This window comes from Otolemur garnettii, unplaced genomic scaffold (assembly GCF_000181295.1).
Source record: "Otolemur garnettii isolate 467f Iridium unplaced genomic scaffold, OtoGar3 scaffold00118, whole genome shotgun sequence".
NCBI lineage: Eukaryota > Metazoa > Chordata > Mammalia > Primates > Galagidae > Otolemur > Otolemur garnettii.
The window spans coordinates 2,999,778-3,019,108 of NW_003852513.1; the positions used below are offsets into that span (position 1 = coordinate 2,999,778).

General features: G+C 43.4%; 1 protein-coding gene across 1 annotated transcript in view; it reads right to left on the bottom strand.

Annotated features, from left to right (window-relative positions):
- The window catches only part of BACH2 (BTB domain and CNC homolog 2), a 374,844-nt gene extending 355,814 nt beyond the window's left edge, over positions 1 to 19,030 (bottom strand). The window contains exon 1 of the mRNA XM_023517705.1: positions 18,778 to 19,030. The gene's annotated coding sequence lies outside the window, so the exon portion shown is untranslated. The remainder of the gene's footprint in view (positions 1 to 18,777) is intronic.
- Between the last annotated feature and the right edge of the window lie 301 nt (positions 19,031 to 19,331).

Here is a 19,331-nt window from a genome sequence, read left to right on the forward strand (position 1 = left end):
CTCAGCACGTGCTCATGGTAAATGTCCCGCAGCGCCCCACCTACAGCCCCCACACGTGGGGAGCCCTCAGCACGTGCTCACGGTAAATGTCCCGCAGCGCCCCACCTACAGCCCCCACACACGTGGGGAGCCCTCAGCACGTGCTGACGGTAAATGCCTAAATGGACAACTAAAGTAAGCAAATGGGAAGTGTGCTGTAAAAGGTCAGCCTTCTACCTCACAGCCAGGTACTAATGCAGCAGAGTGTGGTGACATCTGTTCACAATAATTTATGGATTAAGAAAAGAAGACCAGAAGAATCTCAGAAGACAGATTTTAGATTTTTAAAAATTCAGTCCTATAAAAGGAGAAGAAGTCTTGCTAATGTAAAATTAAAACATAAATTATAGTATACAAATGTTATTATAAAATCTCTATAGTACTTTATCATTTCACAAAGCCCTTTGTCATACTTTATCTAGACGACATACACACACCAAAAATTATCTAGGCCAACTGTCAAAGTACAATTTCTTTGTTCTTTATACCAATCCCCCTTCATCTGGAAATATGTGCTTAAACCAAATAACTCATGGTTACACGGTCTTAAAGAACATCTATTCATGAAAAATTGTCTCCATTTATTCTTACCATACAGTGAAGCATATTTTATATCTGATTCTAAGTAATTTAAAACCTTTTTATTTTGGAATTTTATGACTATCACGTCAAATGTTAGTTTCCTATGGCTATCAAAAGAGCAAATGACTAATTACATAAAGAAGAAAAGATTAAATTAATCATGGATTCCACTTGAACTTCATCAGTTACAACAGTGGTTCTCAACCTTCCTACCGCTGAGACCTTTTAATACAGTTCCTCATGTTGTGGTGATCCACAACCATGAAATTATTTTTGTTGCTACTTCATAACTGTAATTTTGCTACTGTTATGAATCGTAATGTAAATATCTGGTACGCAGGATGGTCTTAGGTGACCCCTGTGAAAGGGTCATTTGACCCCCTAAGGGGTCTCGAACCACAGGTTGAGAACCACTGAGTTAAAAGGATAATTAACAAAATATTTAAGGAAAAAAGAGATGAGCTTAAGTTAGTCTTTTGAGGGGCAAAAGGAAAACTATTTTACCTACCTGATCTCAGAACTAGAATATAAAAGATAAGAGGTACTAGAGAGAATCATTATAAAATACTCAGATTTCAAAGGTTCCCATAAGGTCAAAACTTAGATGATGTACCAGAAGAAAAAAATTGCTACCTATAAAACCAACGTTATTATGAAGATATTTTATTATTTCAATGTCTCTTTTGAGTATTCTAAAAGGTATTCAGAATCCTAATTTACCTTGGAATTTTTTTTAAAAATTTCAGATTAATATAAGGGTACAAACGATTCGGCTAAAATGTTTGCATTTGTTAGGTAGAGTCCCTCTTGTAGCTGTGTCCCACACCCAGGAGGTGTGCCATACACCCTTACCTTGTGCCCATTAGGTGGGAGCACACCAATCCCCTTCCTCCCCCACCCCAACTTGAATTAAGTTTTTCTCTTGTGTGGGCATGTATTAATTTGTTTGCTGGCTTCATACTAGTATTGAGTACATTGGATACTTGCTTTTCTATTCTTGTGATACTTTACTAAGAATAATGTGTTTCAGCTCCATCCATACCTTGGACTTTTTAATAAATATAGAAGAAAAAAATCTGAGGACATTAACAGAATTTTAAAGCAGGAATTCATCCTATATATTAGAAAGAAGAAAACCTAACAATGTTGTATTAGCTATGCAAACACGAGAGCAACCTAACTTCTTTAGGGGGGAAATGGACATTGCATTTTAAACTAATTCAGAATACTTGTTTGACTTTGTATACGTATATATACTTGGGGGGTTTAAATTGATTACGTCACCACATCAACTGGTAATTTTCAGATGAGTATACAGCTTCTTGTTAAAATCATTAAGTCTTATGAATTAGGAGTAATCTTAGAGACAATGTTGGGCCAGAGCCTCTCAAATTTTAATGCAGATGTGAGTCTCCAGAATGACCCTGATAAAATGTAGATTCTAACTTGGGAGGTGGGGGGAGGCGCTGAGCCTGCATTTCTGAGCCCTAGGTCATGCTGATTTGTGGGTCCAGCTCACACACTGGATAGTGAGTTTCTAGTTAAGTCTAAGGGAGGTCCCACACCTCTGCAGGGACTTCCCCAGGGACCAGGAGTGGACACCTCCCTCCATGAGCGAGCAATGTGGTCGTCTGACTCGCTGAGCAACATGGATGGTCTGCTTCCCGCGTCTAACAGGGGGAGGCACCCACTCCACCCCGATGGTTCCTCCTCTCTCTGCTGAATGTCTCTACTTCTGCAGGCACCAGTAGGACGGGTTTCCAGAATTCTAAACGTCCTCATCACAGAAGACGATCTCTTTGTGGTCTTCATCTTCCTTAAAATAAATACCTTGGGACCAGGCAAAGTACTCCACACATGGGATAGACAACCAGATCCAAAAACAGCTGAGTGAGGCCATTCCATCCCTTGATCTACAAGGGACAGCTCTGTTAGGGTGGACTTACAGATGCCATGCTGCACTGGTGGCTCATGATGTTGTGGAGATTAGCACCAAGAAGATGTTCCAAACTCAACCAATTTATTTATTTTTAACCCAAATGTAGGAATACGGTTATTTCTATTTAATGTTACCTTGCTGCTGTAACAACTCACACAAATCCTTTTAAAATGTTATTATCTCACAGGTCACACATACAATACACAGTTTTAAAAAATAATTATGGAAAAGAATTTCCTTGGGACCATTACCCTGGTTGGGAAATAAAACGTTTCTAGGACTTTAGACACCCCTCCAGTGAGTCCCTCTCTCTACTCATCCCCTCTGGAGGTGACGTTGCACTGCTTTTGTGACAATCATTCTCGTGATTTTCTTGACAGTTTCCCCATCCATGTGTTCCTGAACAACATGCTTCATCTTGCAGCTTCTGAGGTCCACTTGAGCAGATCGTACTGTATCTACTCATCTGTGTTCGGCTTCTTCCTTCTGATATCATGTTTGTAAGTTCACCCACTTGGACACACATTTATCATTGATATTTATGAGGAAGTCAATACATGCCAATCATTCCCCTAAGTATGTCCCAAATACTAACTCACTTAATCGTCCCAACAACCCTAACAGGGAGACACTATCCTTTTCTCCTGACATAGATGAGGAAACTGGGGTGCATAAAGATTAAGAAATTTGCTTAAGGTCACAGAATAAAATGGCAGAATCAAAATTTGAACCCAGGCACAATCCTTGTTCTTAACAACCAAGCAATGCTGTCTCCACACCCTCACATATGTGGTTTTATTAGTTCATTTTTTAAATGCCAAACAGTATGACAGTACATAAATACCATATAGCAAAATGTTCTGATTCATTCTAACTTTGATGGGCATTTGGGTTGCTTCCACTGTTGTTCTTGTGAACAATGCTTCTTTGAATATTTATATCTGTGGTTCTTGAAACACATGAGTAAGTTTTTCTCTGATGTATACTTAGGAGTAAGATGACTGGATTGTATGTTATTCGCAGGTTGAATCTGGTTAGGTTGGCAACTGCACCAAGTTATATACTCCTACCTGCTATGCATAAGAATTCCTACTCATCTGCATCCTCACCAACACATGGTATTGTCAGATTTTTAAATTTCTGCCAATCCAGACAGTGTGTAATGGTATGTTATTGTGATTTTTTTTATTGTTGGGAATTCATTGAGGGTACGTAGAACCAGGTTACGTTGATTGCTTTTGTTAGATAAGGACCCTCTTATAATTGTCCTGCCCCAAAAGGTATACGACTCCCCTTGTCCCCCCACCCTCCCTCCTTTCCTTTCTCAGCTCTCCCCATCCCCCACCACCCACCATGTACTAGGACATAAATTGTCCTCATATCAGAATTGAGTACATAGGATTCTTGTTTTCCATTCTTGTGATTCTTTACTAAGAACAATGTGTTCCACATCCATCCAGGTTAATACAAAAGATATAAAGTCTCCATCTTTTTTAGTGGCTGAAATTCAAGAATTTACATATTCTATGGTATACTTATACCACAGCAAAGAATCCCTTATATCACTGGGCAAGAGAGATGAATAGAACCTTCTCTGAAGAAGACAATGAATGGGTAATAAACATAGGAAAAAATGCTCATTGTCCCTAATTATTAGAGAAATGCAAATCAAAACCACCCTGAGATATCATCTAACACCAGTGAGAATGGCCCACATCACAAAGTCTCAAAACTGCAGATGTGGTGCGGATATCATTGTGATTTTAATCTGCATGTGCATTATGGTTAATGAGGATGAGCATCCTTAGTACATTATTATCCACTTGGGTTTCTTCTTTTGTGACATGCACGTTTAAGTCTATGAATGTACAATATCCTTTTTCTAATGGATTATTTGGCTTTTTCTTAGTGATTCACATGTGTTCTTTACATATGCTGGATTAGTACCATATACGTGCCATAAATATTATCTATCACTTTGGGCTTGTTTTCTCATTCTTCATGTTGTCATTTAGTGAACAGAGAAATTTAATTCACTTTTTTTTTCAAATAAGTGAAAGAGTCCTCAGGCATTTTTAACTTTGTGTACTATGAGAATTTTGTACATCACACATAGAATGTCTCATGTCTCTCCATTCACTATAGTAGTCCCTGGGTTATGAATGAGACAGGTTTTATAGGTTTGTTCTTAAGTTGAATTATATTACCTATTACCTATAAGAACCTCCATCCATAAGTGTGAGCCATATGTCAGTTGGATGTTTGTAACTCAGGGACTTACTCTAACAGCCTCCATTCATAAGTGTGAATTGTACATACTCTGCATGTTTGTAACTCAGGGACTGCCTACACACCTTAAGAATATGGGTCTAATTTGGGAATGGTCAAGAAAAGGACAGTGATCACTGTGGAAAAGTGAAGCTGGTGAGCCTGACATTTATAAAATCAGGAAGAGTATCAACTAGGGAATTAAGAACCATCTTAGCAAATACCACAATATTGTGAAGACATATATAGTTCCCATTCCTCCTTTTAAAGCCTTCCTGTCCTCTAATCCTTGCTGACTGTCTTTTCTCCAACTCTCACCACAGTTACTTCTACAATGCATTCTGGGCTCAATCATGCCCTGTACACTGTACTTCAAATGTCTCATGCGCCTATGTCCTCTCCCAAGAGAAAACAACAACTTCTCTACAGAAAGGGGCCATAACTTACATTGATAGGGTAAGATAAGGTGCTCTGTGCCTAAAGACCATGCCTCTAATTAATTATTTATTTAAAAAGTAATTTCAGAATGAATTAAACCAACTTTAAAGTCAATATATATAACTCATGTATTAGGAAATGTCCAAAATATAAAAAGCAATTCAGCATAAAAAAAAATACTGACAAAACATGTATCTGGGAATGTAGGGTGGGGATAGATTGTTAGCAACTTTAACTGCTGTGCTGTGTGATTGCTGTGGGCAGTGAGAAGCCGTGGGTGATTTGTAAAGCAGGAGGGCCAATAAGTCCATTCATTCAGTCAAAAATATTTACTGAGCACCCCTTAAGTGCCAGACACTTTTCTGGATACTAGGAATACATCAGTGAACAAAAGAAAAAAGAATAACATGAAGGTAAGTATACTGAAAAATCCAAGATTCTAAGATATAATGAGAAAAATATATATGGCCAGGCGTATTGGCTCATGCCTGTAATCCTAACACTCTGAGAGACTAAAGGCTGAAAAATCCCTTGAACTCAGGAGTTTGAGACCAGCCTGAGCAAAAGCAAAACTCTTTCTCTACTAAAAATACAAACAAAATAGCTTGGCATTATGGTAGACACCTGTAGTTCCAACTACTTGGGAGTCTGAGGCAGGAGGATCACTTGAGCCCAGGACTTTGAGGTTGCAATGAGCTATGACACCACTGCACTCTAGCCTGGGTAAGAACAAGACTCTGTCTTAAGAAAAATTAAAAAAAAAACATCTAAACAAAGTGTGAAAAAGGCAAGACTGACACAAAATTTTAGCTAATGATATTCTAAATGTGTGCTTTCCTTCCTAGTTCAAAGCTGAAGTAGCAAGGAAAGTGCAAAGGTGCTTGGAGCTAAGAATAAAGGACAAATGATGGAAGTATTCCTAAAGGTGAAGTGTTTAGAAAGAAAAAACTATATAAATATGAATACACCGGCTGGGCGTGGTGGCTCATGCTTGTAATCCCAGCACTCTGGGAGGCGGAGGTGGGCAGATGGCCTGAGCATGGGAGTCCGCTGTGGCAGGCGCCTTGAGTCACAGCTACTCAAGAAGATGAGGCAAGAGAGTCGCTTGAGCCCACGAGTTTGAGGCTGCTGTGAGCTGTGACACCATGACACTCTACTGAGGGTGACAAAGTGAAACTGTCTCCAATAAATAAATAATAAATATAAATACACATGTTGGTCTTATTGTCTAAAAATGAAGAACACAAAGGTAAAGGCTCTTGGATAAGACTACTGCAGTATAGGGCTAAGATAACGGCCAAACCACAGGAAAAACAAACCAAAAACAAATAAAACCATGCATGCCCTCCTCTACAAACACATGAAAATAGGCTTCAACATAGACCTGACTCCCTGTGACATCCAGGGCTGCTCTGGGCTGCCCCTCTGCTATCAAAAGGAGGTAATGCATTTCTTCCCTGACCGCTGCTCCATCTCCACTTTGCGGTTTCCTCTGACTCGAATTTTCTGTTAACCTTCCTCCTGGCATCCTTGACAATGACTCACATGGTAGTAGGACTACTCGGCAATCCCACAACCCTCCACAATAGACGCCGTGTAGGAGGAAGCAGCTCAGAGGGCTGCAGTCCGTCCCAGTATTTTCCTTTCTGCATTTAGGGAGGATTTGCTTTCAGCCACATTTCCCTCAGAACACAGTTCTGACAGGCAATGCTTAGTGCACAGATTTCTAAACAATGAAATAGATTTCATTTGAGTTTGGCTCCTTGATCATAATGAAACTAAAAACAGTAAGATGAGAAAACAACAGAGTGATCACTCCTACAAAAAAACAACTTTATACCTGGGTGAAATCAAGAGATAAGAAAAAGAAAATGTTCAACCTAATATTTTCCAACCTTTCACTAAGACCAAGGGCTGAAACCACATGTTTTGAAGGTCTTGCACTGTGTTATTATTAGAAGTCACAATTCTATTGATACTGATGAGTCATTCGTATCGGCGGAAACCAAGAACTTCCATCAACATCATGTTACACACAGTCGCTGTGGCTTCTCTTTATTACTGGTCAAAATGCGTATTGAAGTTTTTAAAAAAGGAGGCAAACTTCAGGGTGTACAAAGCATTCCTTTGCCCAGCTGATCTTACTTTAACCATCCTTCTCAAGATAGTTTAGGATGATTTGATCAACTCGTTATCTAGAAACCTCAAAAAAGCAACATTTCATAGTTTCTGATGAAAATAAGCAAAACTGACTGAGCTCCAAAAACAAACAGTGAAACCATCTCTGAAAATGCATGCTAGTTTTCAAATGACCCCAGGTCAAATTTTTTGTTTTGTTTTTGTTTCTTTTTTAACCTCGATAATATGCAACTGATATAAACAAAAGCCGTCAACAGTTAGGGACCTAAGTCATGAAGAACAATGTCGGGCTGTGGCTCCCACCCTCTCCTCAGTTCCCCACTCAGGGCACACTGCTTCACATGGAGGGAGAAGTGGGTCAGGTTGCAGTTACAGCAAGAAAGCCCAAGTTGAAGGTTTACGAACATCCCTTCTGGTTTTAAGTAGGAAATAACAGCACACTCTCTTTCCTTTATTATCAGTCTTCTCCCCTCTTTCTTTAGAGATCACCAGAAAATAAAGTGAACTGAAAATCAGTTTTCCTGAGGCATTTCCAGAAATGCTGTGATTCTTTATGCAGTGCCTAAAAAGGTAGAAATGTGCCAGGCTACGTCTGCCTGCTGGCAGGAGAAAGGCACCTAGCTTAGCAGTGACCACAGATCTGAAAATAGTCTCCCAGCAGCCGCCCAGCCCCAGCCCGGTGCTCTCCAAAGGTGGCTCTGGTACTGTGGGCAGTTTACAGTGTGGCCAGCTGAGCGCTGCAACAGCTGCATGAGTCAGCAAGCGCTGCTGATAGGAAAACGCTGACATGCTGAATTACTCTCGCACACATAAGGTGCACACACCTACCCAGCAAAAACAAAAACAGGGTACATGCAAATTAGCAAACGGGAACCTCTCTACCTAGCAGTTCCTATTTTCCAAGGTTAGACCGAAATACAAATGACCTATGCCACTGCTCAAAAAGAAGTAGCAACCAATAACAATTAATAGTGATAATAAATAAACAACTCTCGGTGCGGTGATGTGTGGAACAGCTGCATTCAAATCTCATGAGCCAGTTAATTTTAACTGGCTTTAATTTTAACTAGATTTAACTGCTTTTCCTCCCTTCTGAAAAATCAAAATAGTTGCCATATCGACCACAAGAACTGGTAACAGACAAGCACAGTTCCTGTTTTCATAGGGCACTTACTTTCAAACCCACAATATCAAGATGCTTAACATAAGTGGAAATTTAAAATTTATGGTTTAATGTGGGTGACTCAAACCAACTACATTGATTTAGATTCCACAAAATGTTATGGAGTAATCACATATCGGGCTTTGTCCTACATGTCTTTACTCTCTGTTCTCTCACTTCAAACAGGATCCAAAAATCTGCAGGAAACCTGGCTGTCTGGAACTTAGAACACATCTTCCCATGGAAACAGTGCCCTACCAAGGAGCTAGTATTCTAGACTAGTCTATCAAAAGTCTCAAATTAAAAATATGAGAGGTTAAATTTACAATTTAAAAAGTAGAAAATGATAATTCAAAAAACCAATTAAAAGAAAGCCCTCTTGACTGTGTTTGAGGAAATGGTTCATTAGAAGAGCATACAGTGATCTAAGTGAGACTTCTGGACTTCATCTTCGGTGTCCTAACTCTGGTTAGGTTATACAGTTTAAATGGCTTAATATAATACCTCAAATTAAGGGTTAATTTAATACCTCAAATGCCTGGCATTCTCCTATGCTGGCATAAAGTGTCATTAGAAAAGTCTTTCTACTTCTTAGCTGTGAATACTGATCCCTTTTCTTGCTGCCCCCCCCCCCCAAAAGATCGAGTTGGAAGAGAAAAAAAGGAGAAAGAGCTACAAAGTGGAGACACTAGAGAGAGGGGGACAGAAAAAATAAAGTCTGGGAGAAAGGAAGACACAAAGGCATAACTAACCTACATACAAAGAGAGAAGGTGAAACTAGAGAGAGGTCTTCCAGCAGACGATGCACTTCTAGAGAAAGGACTCCTCCCCACAGCAAGAGCAAGAGGGACAGAGAGGAGCCCGCAGGACAGTCCCACAGACGGGCACTAGATGGCACCATCAACTCAACATAGCATGGTTGCTGGGGGAGTCTGGGGGGCGGTATGGAGGGCAGTCCACAGCGTACTCTTTATAGCCAGGGATTTACCCCACCACAACTCCGTCTAATAAGTGCAGTTTCATTATTTAATCAACCTCTCTTAACACTCACAAGTCACCATCATGCTAATAGGATAGGACAATGCCAATTTTGAAATAAATTTATCAACTCGATTTTTATCAATGAAACTATGGTGTGGGGAGGTAGATGAGGTTGGATCCACTTTTTATTTTTTTCTGCTAACATTCAACATTCAAGGATAATAATGAATTTCAGGTTCACTGCTACTGACTGACAAAAATCCCTATTCACAGACCACATGACTTTCCTCTGTTTAAGGCTCTGTTTAAATGTCAAATAACACACCATCTTGCTATATAGGTTTATGCGATCAAATCTAACGTATGGCATGAAGAAAGTGATGCTTACTGACAAATGTATTATTAAATGCCATCCCCCCTTCATATTTCCAATATTACTGTGGTTTATATCCTGTAATCTGCTTGGCTATATCCTTTGTCCAATGTGGTTGAACTTATTTATAAAGAGCCTTTTCTTCACTCAAATTTTATCCCTATCACCGTATCACCAGTGTGTGAAATTCTACTATTCTCATCTTCAGGGGTTTACCTCTTTGTCTCCTGTTAACACGCTGATGTCTCAGAAAAGTAATGCTATAGGTATGCTCAGTTATTTATATCCTAGTAAAACTGTATTCATAGAGTCCTTAGCTGAGATTGGTTTTAGTAGGGAAAAAATCCTGAGTGAGGTAAGAGTAATCCTGGGTAAGGGGACGAGGTGGCAGAAAGAGTAAAGGAGAAGGACAGAAAGAGAATGGAAGAACTGACAGCAAACAGATGAGATAAGGACCATCATCCCTGACACTTACCTTCCCAAGGAGATGTACACAAAGGAAGGGTTAACTCTAAGGATGTCTACATTTTCCTCTTGCTGAATGGGTAATAATATCTTTCACAGTTAATTTCAATTTTTTTCAGTTTGACTCTTCAGGGCTTATTCATTTGCATAATATGGAATCTTGAACCCATACAGACATTCTACAAATCAATGCAAGTAATTCTCACACTAAATCAGCAGCTTTAATTTAAGCTCATCATTGTTTGCATAGAAATCTTTATGCACTCATCTCCTTGATTTTTTTAATCACTTAAAACCTCCAACACTGACACACTAAGCATCTCCCCATTTAACCATCTCCAAAATTTGCACCAAATGCTGAAAAATAAGCTCAGTACATATACATTCACACACTTGCTCATTTCCTAAACTGAGCTTCCAGCATGCACTGAATGTTCCAGCAGTTCCCAGGAATAACACCTCTTGACTAAACATAACAACTTGGGTGTCCAGCCCAGGAGCAGCTGAGTCAGCATTTTAAACAGTGACCCTGCAGACCCAAGGTAATTGGGGGTCACTGCCAAACCAACTGCCTCGCTGACTCCTTTAAAACCATTCAAATCTCTGGTGGAGAGTTGCAACATGCTAATCTGGCAAGATAATCTCTTCCCGAAATTGACTAGAATGAGAATAAAGGTTACCTACTTTCATCTGTTACCGGTAGCTAGTATTTCTAATTAGGGACTCTAACAGAATTGGTTCTGAATGAAATTTTTCCTCTGTGGTAGAATATTCTACCTAGTAAAGGAATGGTTTCTTTCACTTTTTCCTATTCCATCAACAAAAGAGTAAAACCCAAATTCTTCCTTTAACAAGAGGGTAGGAGTGCAAACCATTGAGAAAACTTGGGCACAGCGCCATGGGATCTATGTTCCATGTGTAATTCTTCTTTTGCCTTTACATGTCTTCACTTTTGCTCTCTGATCCCTACACAGACACTAAAATCAGAGGAATGTAATGAAAGTGAGTGTGTGAAAGACAGGAGATACATTCACTCAAGTTCACTAAGAAATTATTTTTTAATTTTATCCTTCAGATAGGTGTCTGAAAAAACATCCAGTATTTCAGAGTGAGATGCCCTATATTTCCACTTTTGAGAACTGCTAGAGAGGGTTCCAACTTCAAAGGAAAGGGAAGGCCTAGCATGATGGTTAAGGGAACAGGCTTCAGCATCAGACAGCTGGGGTCCAATTCCAGGTCCACCACTCATTAGCTCGGTGACTCCTGTGCTTCAGCTTCTAATGATCACACTGAGCTCTGAGCTGCTGTGAGGTTTAAATAAGTTAATAAGAGTAATACACATAGAAGCACTCAATACAGGCCAGCTAGCACCAGAGAAAAACAATAGAGGGGTTTTAGCATATGGTATAGTTAATTTGTTTTAAATAGACACCGGTCAACACTCCTAAGCTGTGCTGCTAAGAATGATCCAAATAATCATTCTTGTTCTGCAGGTGATGGAAACTCCCCTGCTCTAGGGTAGGCAAGGGCTACGACAGAAGTTGGACTTACATTTTCATTACAGATCCTTGCATAGGTCCAAATAGACATGGAGCTTCTGATCATTCAAATATTATCAAAACAACCCTAAATATGTTCAAAACAAAAATGTTAACTTGTATTTTTTTCAAGTATGGAAATGAACAGTACCTTTGGCAGTTAATAACTTCTGTTTTTATCAGGGTCTAAAGACATCAGTAAATAAATCAATTTTGGACTCTGTATACAGGAACCATTATTTGCCAAAATGGTCCCAGAGGTTATATCATGGTTTATGCAATACTTCAAAGGACCAATGACAATGGTGAATTACGAGGATTAGGAAACTGGAAAAAAAAAAAGTAGCCTCAAAGTTCAGATTAGCCCCCACTGAAGCTCACTCCACAATTCCTCAGGGAGGGCTTTCCTGACTTCATGACCAGGTCAAATCTCCCCCCCCCATTAGACCCTCTAGTATTTCTAATACCTTTCCCTCCCACGCAATGAGTTATATTACTGATTAATGCCACTCTTACTACTGGATGGTGTGCTTCATGAGGGCAGGGGCCAAGACTGGGTTTACTTCCCAGTAGCACCATGGTCACCTACCATTATACCTGCCACAAAACAGATAGGGTATTTGTTTGCTTAATGAATGAATGGGGCACCTGCCTCTAAAGCAGTGGTTCTCAACCTTCCTAATGCTGCAATCCTTTAATATAATTCCTGAGGGTTGCAACTCACAGGCTGAGAACTGCTGCTCTAAAGAATGACATTTCTGGACATTTAGCAACAAGCTTCTGTTGCTTAGAAGAATACAGGATAGAAAGAAAACACATATTGCCAAAAATCTATGGATAATGGGAAAGTTGCTGAGCATTCACTTTGTGGAATGGAAATCACCACCACACTGGGCTCTCCCAACTTCAGACTCCAAAATGAAAGGATAAGCCTTCCTTTTTTCTTTTTGAGACAGAGTCTTGCTCTGTTGCCCAAGCTGGATGGACTGCAGTAACACAATCGTAGCTCACTGCAGCCTCAAACTCTTGGGCTCAAGCAATCCTCCTGCCTCAGCCTTTGGAGTAGTTAGCACTCGTGGTGTGTGACAAAATTTTTCTTATTTTTTGTAGAGACAGGGTCTCACTATGCTACCCAGGCTGGTCTTGAACTCCTGGCCTAAAGTGATCTTCCCACTTCTCAGCCTCCCAAAGTGCTGGGAGTACAGATGTAAGTCTGCCCTGGCCTAAGCCGTCCTGAGGAAACTCCCGAACCATCTGCAGACAATAACAGGGAAAGAGAAGATGGAGCAAGACCCGAGTGGTAGAGGACTTGGAAACTGGAAAAGCTTTCTTCTGAAACTAGCTGGGACTTTGTCCACATACCAGCTACAGGCTCAGGCACAATGAAGAGAACAATGAGAAGTATGGGGGGACTGGACGGTGGAAGATTTATGCTTGGGGAAGGAGCCGATGAAAAGGAGAGAAGCTGATGCAAGGGCAGGAGGGAGCTAGTGATCAGCAGCAGCATGTCCTACAGCCTTCAGGAAAAGAACAAAAAGGTCAGGGAGGAAAATGACATGTCTCAGAACCAAAGGGCAATTCATGATGAGGCTAAGGAACAAAAGAGAAGTCAACCAGGGAATATGCTGGAGAAACGGTGATTATGAAGTCACTGGGGAAGACTGAGAGGCATTTTGGCTTAATTCCGATGACTAGAATGAAGAAGTACGTGAAATGCTTTCAGACTGGGGAAGATTTATTATTTTGGGGGAAAATGCTCAAGGAAAAACAAAGGCAAAATTCCTGCCTGGATTTTGAAGTAGTGTCACTGGTAGGATGAGGTTCAATTTACATATTATTTGGAAATGAAACAGCCCTTGAGAAGGACATGCTGGTAAGATTCTGGGGATGTTTCCAGCTTGAAGGACGCTGAGTAGCACGCTCATAGTAAGATTAGGTTACAGTTTCAGGTGGATTGACATTTTAAATTAACAAAAACATTAAAGAGACAAAAAGTAAAAGGAAAACCTTGACAAAGAAAGAACTACATTCTTAATAAATGTCACCTCAGATCAAAAAAAAGGTAAGTTATATTTTGGGCAATAAAATGTTTAGTTCAGAGCAGGTTTAAGTTTGGACTTGAACGATCTGTAAATATTTACAGAAAATTTAAAAATAGGATAGCAAAGGTCTTCTAGTGTCATTAACATTACAGAAGCTACTTTCCCTCATTCCCAGGGCCCTGGCCCTGCTCTCCCCAGTGTGGCTGCTCTGCCAGAGCTTATTTTCTATACCACAGAAATTCCAACTTTTGCAACCAGCCCTGACTTCTAAGTCTCTCTGATAAGCTTATGTGTCACTGAAGGTTCTTCAACATCCAGACAGGGAAAGAAGAGAAATGTGGAAGCAGGCACACAGCATCTTTGTTGGTCTGAAGTGTGGCTTTTGACAAATATGTTAGATTTTGTATTGTTCTCTGCTCACACATGTGTGAGGGCAAGAACCATGTTCTCTGCATGCGTGGTCCTATACCATGCCCAGGGTGGTTGTGCCAGTCAGGGCTGGACTGTGCATACAGAATGGGAAAAAGCCTTTAGACAGTCAAGAAAACATACATTGCATTCAGATGAAATCTGTTACAACATAAGATTAGCACCTTCCATTCTGTAGAATGGGCACAACACCATTCTATAAGATTGTTGTACACCAATCCTATTTTAAAGGATTGCACTGAGGGGCCAATGCAGCGCATACAGGTAAATTAGCACCGAGTATGGCACATCGTGAGCATTCAGTAAATCAAAATTGTTATTTTAGGGAGTGTTCTCAAATTTCAAACTCTCACAAGGTCCTCAGGCATGAAACAGCCAAGTGACCCCATCTTGTCAATAACAACAAAATAGAGGGCAGGTGGTTCAAAAGCAAAGCATCCCCTTGTACCTGTGGTATTAATTATTTGACCTTTCCTGTTGAATGGTCTGCTAAAGAGGAGGCAATCAATCCCTGAATGGGACTTGGTGTTGATTTGATTCTGAGTTTTGTTTTTCTCACATCTTTCAATTTTCTGGATAGTTGTAACCATTCATTCAATGCACATTCACAAATCATCTACTATGTGCTTCAGGCCTTTACAGAAATATTAAATAAAAAGACATTTTAGTCCATTCAGGAGTGGAAGGCAGGCAGTTTATAGGCCAGCTCTACCATATGTTCTCATCCTAATTTTTTTTTAAATTTTGACCCGATATTTAAAAATTAGGGGATTCTACATAAAAATCAAATATCCAGCTTCCCTTGGGAAAATCAGGCGATGAGGCAACACAAAGCCAGTATTCCCACCAATTCCTGCCTGGCAACCGTTGACAGGGATGAGCTGAAAGAGAGGAGTGGTTGCCTGCCATTCCATGCTATACCACCCCTCCTCACCAGGACGAGATACATAATTTGTGAGGTGCAGTGAAGAATGAAAATGAGGGGCCCCGTGTTCAAGAATTATTAAGGATTTCAATAAGATAACAGGGCATTAAACCAAGTGTGAGGTCTTTCTGAGTAGGGAAGGGGAAAGGAACTCTCAGCAATAGTCCATGAAGCTGGTCCAGCCCCTCACCCCCTGGAAAAACAGGAAGGCATTTATTTATCTAAGTAGTCTCTCATTCATCCAACAATCGAGCCTGCATTTACAATAAGCCAGGTGCCATACTCCCTTAAACCTGCGGCTCAAACACCAGAGCAGTGGACCCAGGCACAGGATAGCGAGAGAGGAGGGTCCCTCTCCTCCTTGTTCAGGCTGGATACACACCAGAGACACTAAGTGAGAATTAATCCAAGTAAAATTAAACTGCTCCCAACAATATAGATTGGACTGAGCCCTATTGTTGGCATCACAGGAGCCTCCATTACAAATTCTGAGGAACAGCTCACAAGCACTAATGAATAACTAGTTCCGTCGGCTATGCAGACAGTGGCCCAGAAGTGAAGGGCTGGCCTGGGAGAGATTTGATCATGAACCTGACCATCTGGCTCTCTGCAACTCACTTTGATCACAAAATGAATTGCAACAAATTGAAGAGCACATGGCTAGAGTTAATTGTCTCATCTGTAATCTGAATCTACTTTTAAGCAGTTATTACCCTCTATCAGGTGGAAATGTTTCCTACCCATCACTGCAAAGTGCATTTTCCTGATGAACTATAATGGATCATTAAATTCCATATCTGAATAACAATACTTTGCACTTATTCAGTACCTTTCATCCAGGGATTTCAAGGCGGTTAGCAAATAATTAAGCCCTTCATACAGCACACAGAGGTGAGCCACTAGATGGGAAGAGCCTGAAAATATTGAGTCAAAGGGCATAATTCAATAGAAAGAGAATCAATGGCTTCCTCCCAGGCACTGGTGATACTGAAAATGAATTAGGGGGTCCCTGATTCCCTCCCTCCCTTTGGGCCTCATGGCTTCTCTGTCAAGGCCCTCCACACAGCATACAAAGGACTGAGAAGTAACTAACAAGGATGTTCCTAATTTAGCTATGAGTTCAGGCATACACACAAATTAGGGGACTGTCTCTCCACACAATCCTGGTATATGCACTACGCTGACATTTCAGTCCACCTGCAGGATAGACAGACATGAGAAGAACTTACTCCACACATTTATGATACCAAATAGCAAACCCAAAGCCTGCCAAAATCCAAATGAAAATACTGCTCAAATAAGGCACAAATAAAGTTACATTCTAACAAAAATACTTTATTCCATGGCTGTGTATTCCAATCCTGGGACACTGCTCCTGCTTTGAATTATATTCAAGTTTCAGGAAAAGCAAATAAGGTAGAAGTGGGCAATCAGTGCCTTAAAAAACAAAACAGAACACTACAAGACAAAAACATTCCAGACACTCAAAGTTTTGTGGTAAAATTATAAACTCCTGAAAAACTGAATTTGTAATAGAAACAGCGACAAACCTTTCATTGGAGCAGTTTGAAAGCAACGCTGTAATTCAGCAATCTCTCTCAGAGACTGAAGACTAATCCTAACAGGATGTCATTTTTGACTCACGTTTATTATTACCTGAAATAATGAAAAATGCCGTTTACTCTCGAGCTGCTGGAGAATCTAGGTGGGGCGATCTCATATTTGAAGCAAGACGCCCGCCCGCTGTCTTACCAAAATAGCCCTCTCCACCCAAGGAGCGGCAGCCTCTCACGCTCAGCTTCTTTCATGTCAGCCAGAATGCTCGCAGCTCGACATGCCTTTACTACACGTTCCATTTTAATGATCTGAGAAAACCGTTATCAGGCTTAACATCTCTAATTTTACTCTAAACAGACAAAAGCAAAATATCTCATTAGGCATCATCTCCGCCAAGGTTCCCACTAGGCAGGAAAAGATTTTTATCTAAAGTAATTACCCTTTTTAGTTAAATGCACTCAACAGATGAGATTTACAGAGAGCGAGAGACTGCAGCTCAAACAGCGAAGGTGAAGACCGAGGAGCGCCGCGTCTCTCCACCCTCGGGCCCGCCGGAGTCTGCCGCCGCGTCTCGGGGTGGGGCGCCCTGACCCTGTTTCCCGGCGGCCACAGGTCCCCGCGACGGCAGCGACCGGGCTGGTGGGTCGTGAGGGGTGCCTTCCCGGGCCACAGACAAAACCGCTCCCACGGCGCCCGCGCCCAAACTTCCCCAAGTTGCCAAACTCGACTCCACGCAGGAGAGCGCCGGGGACACCGTGCACCGCCACGACCCCCTAAGCCCAGGGTGCGCGGTCTCGTCAGACACACCCCCCAGCCCTGCCTGGTTCTCCCCGCCCCCCCACGGTCCGGGTTCCCGCTAAATCTTCGGCAAGACCGAGGTCGCCGAGATGCTCGATCGCCCCTCGCCGGCACCGGGGCAGCCCATAAGCGCCGCCCGCCGCCCTCTTCAGCGGTGCTCAGCTCAGGAGCAGCTGCCGGGTTGGAGAGGACCTGCGGGATCTGCGAGATGTGCGGGGTGTGCCGGGTGTGCCGGGTGTGCGGGATGCGCAGAGCGCTCGGGCGTGGGGAGGAGGACAGGGGTGACTCCTGAATAAAAACTCTTCTTTGGGGTACAGGCTTGGAGTCAGGAGTGCAGGGGGTGCGTGGGGAGTACACTTTGACTCCAAGCAGGATCTTGGGGAGAGACGAATGCAGTTTCCCTCTCAGAATGCGTGAGCCCCTGGGTCCGAGCTCCGCGGGGCGCGTTCCGACAACACGATCCTTGGCTAGCCGGAATTCCACCCAGCTGCGCAGCGAGGTCCCCAGCTAGCCTCTTGCCCGGACCTTAAACTTAAGCTTTGATTCTCCGCCGGTCCAGGTGGTCTGGGCCACCCGGAGGCGACTGACAGCTGAGCGCAAAGGCTTGGCAGCCAACGTCCTCGCCGAGCTGCCCTGGGCGCTGACGCCGCCGGCAGGGAGGAGGCCGCCCGGATACCGTGGGCCGGGGGCCGGGGCGCCGGGGCCTCGCTGGGCCATGGGTCTGACAGCTGCTCCGGCTCGCGCGGACGCGCGCCTCCCTCCGGCCCGCCCTCCCCACGCCTGACTTATTACCCTCTGCTCGTCCTCCCCCTGCTGTTCCAAAACACCCGTCGACGCGAGCAAATACAATGCCGCCTCGCCCGCCGTAAACAGCCAGGCAGGAGAGCGCACACTCGCCGCGGATCGTCCGCCAGCTCCGTTCCCACCCCTTTCCCGTTCCTAGAAAATGTCATAAAAGCGGGCAGGGCGCAGGGAGGGCGGCCGCGCGCCGGGTGGCCACGGCTGCTTCCCGCGCAGCTTCCCCGCGCGTCCGCTCCCCCCGCAAACTTGCCCCGCCAGCCCGCCCAGCGCGGGGGCCCGGCCTCCGGGTCTGGGGACTCACCTCGCCGGGGAAGTTTGAGTCCTTTTCCGCCGCCTCTTCCCCGCGTCTTCCCAGCCCGCAGCCCCCTCCCGGCAGCCGCCGAGGTGGGCCGTTCGGGGGTCACCGAAAGCTCGCGGAGGGGACGCGCATCACATGGCGGCTTCTTCCCAGCCCCCCGAGTGTGCCGCGAAGGGGGAGGGGAAGGGCTGAGGGAGGTCGGGGAGAGAACGAGAGCGGGGCGGCGGCGGGGGCGGGCGAGGGGGGCGGAGAGGGCGGCGGCGGGCGCTCGCGTTAGCGCTGCTGCGACCGCAGCCCGGGCGTGCGCGGCCGCTGCTGCTGCTGAAGGCGGCGGAGGCTCGGCGCTGTTTGCTCCGCGCCGCGCGGCTCCAGCTCTCCCGGAACGCCCACACTCTCAATCGCTACATTGTTGACATTCGGCGCTGACGTCACCCGCTCCCCATTCACAATAACTTTACGGGAGCCGGGCAGCGCACCTCCCCGGCCGCTGGGGCGCCGTACGCCCGGCGACTAGCGTAAGCCGCTCCGCGAATGGCGCTCGGGGGCGGGGGCGGGGG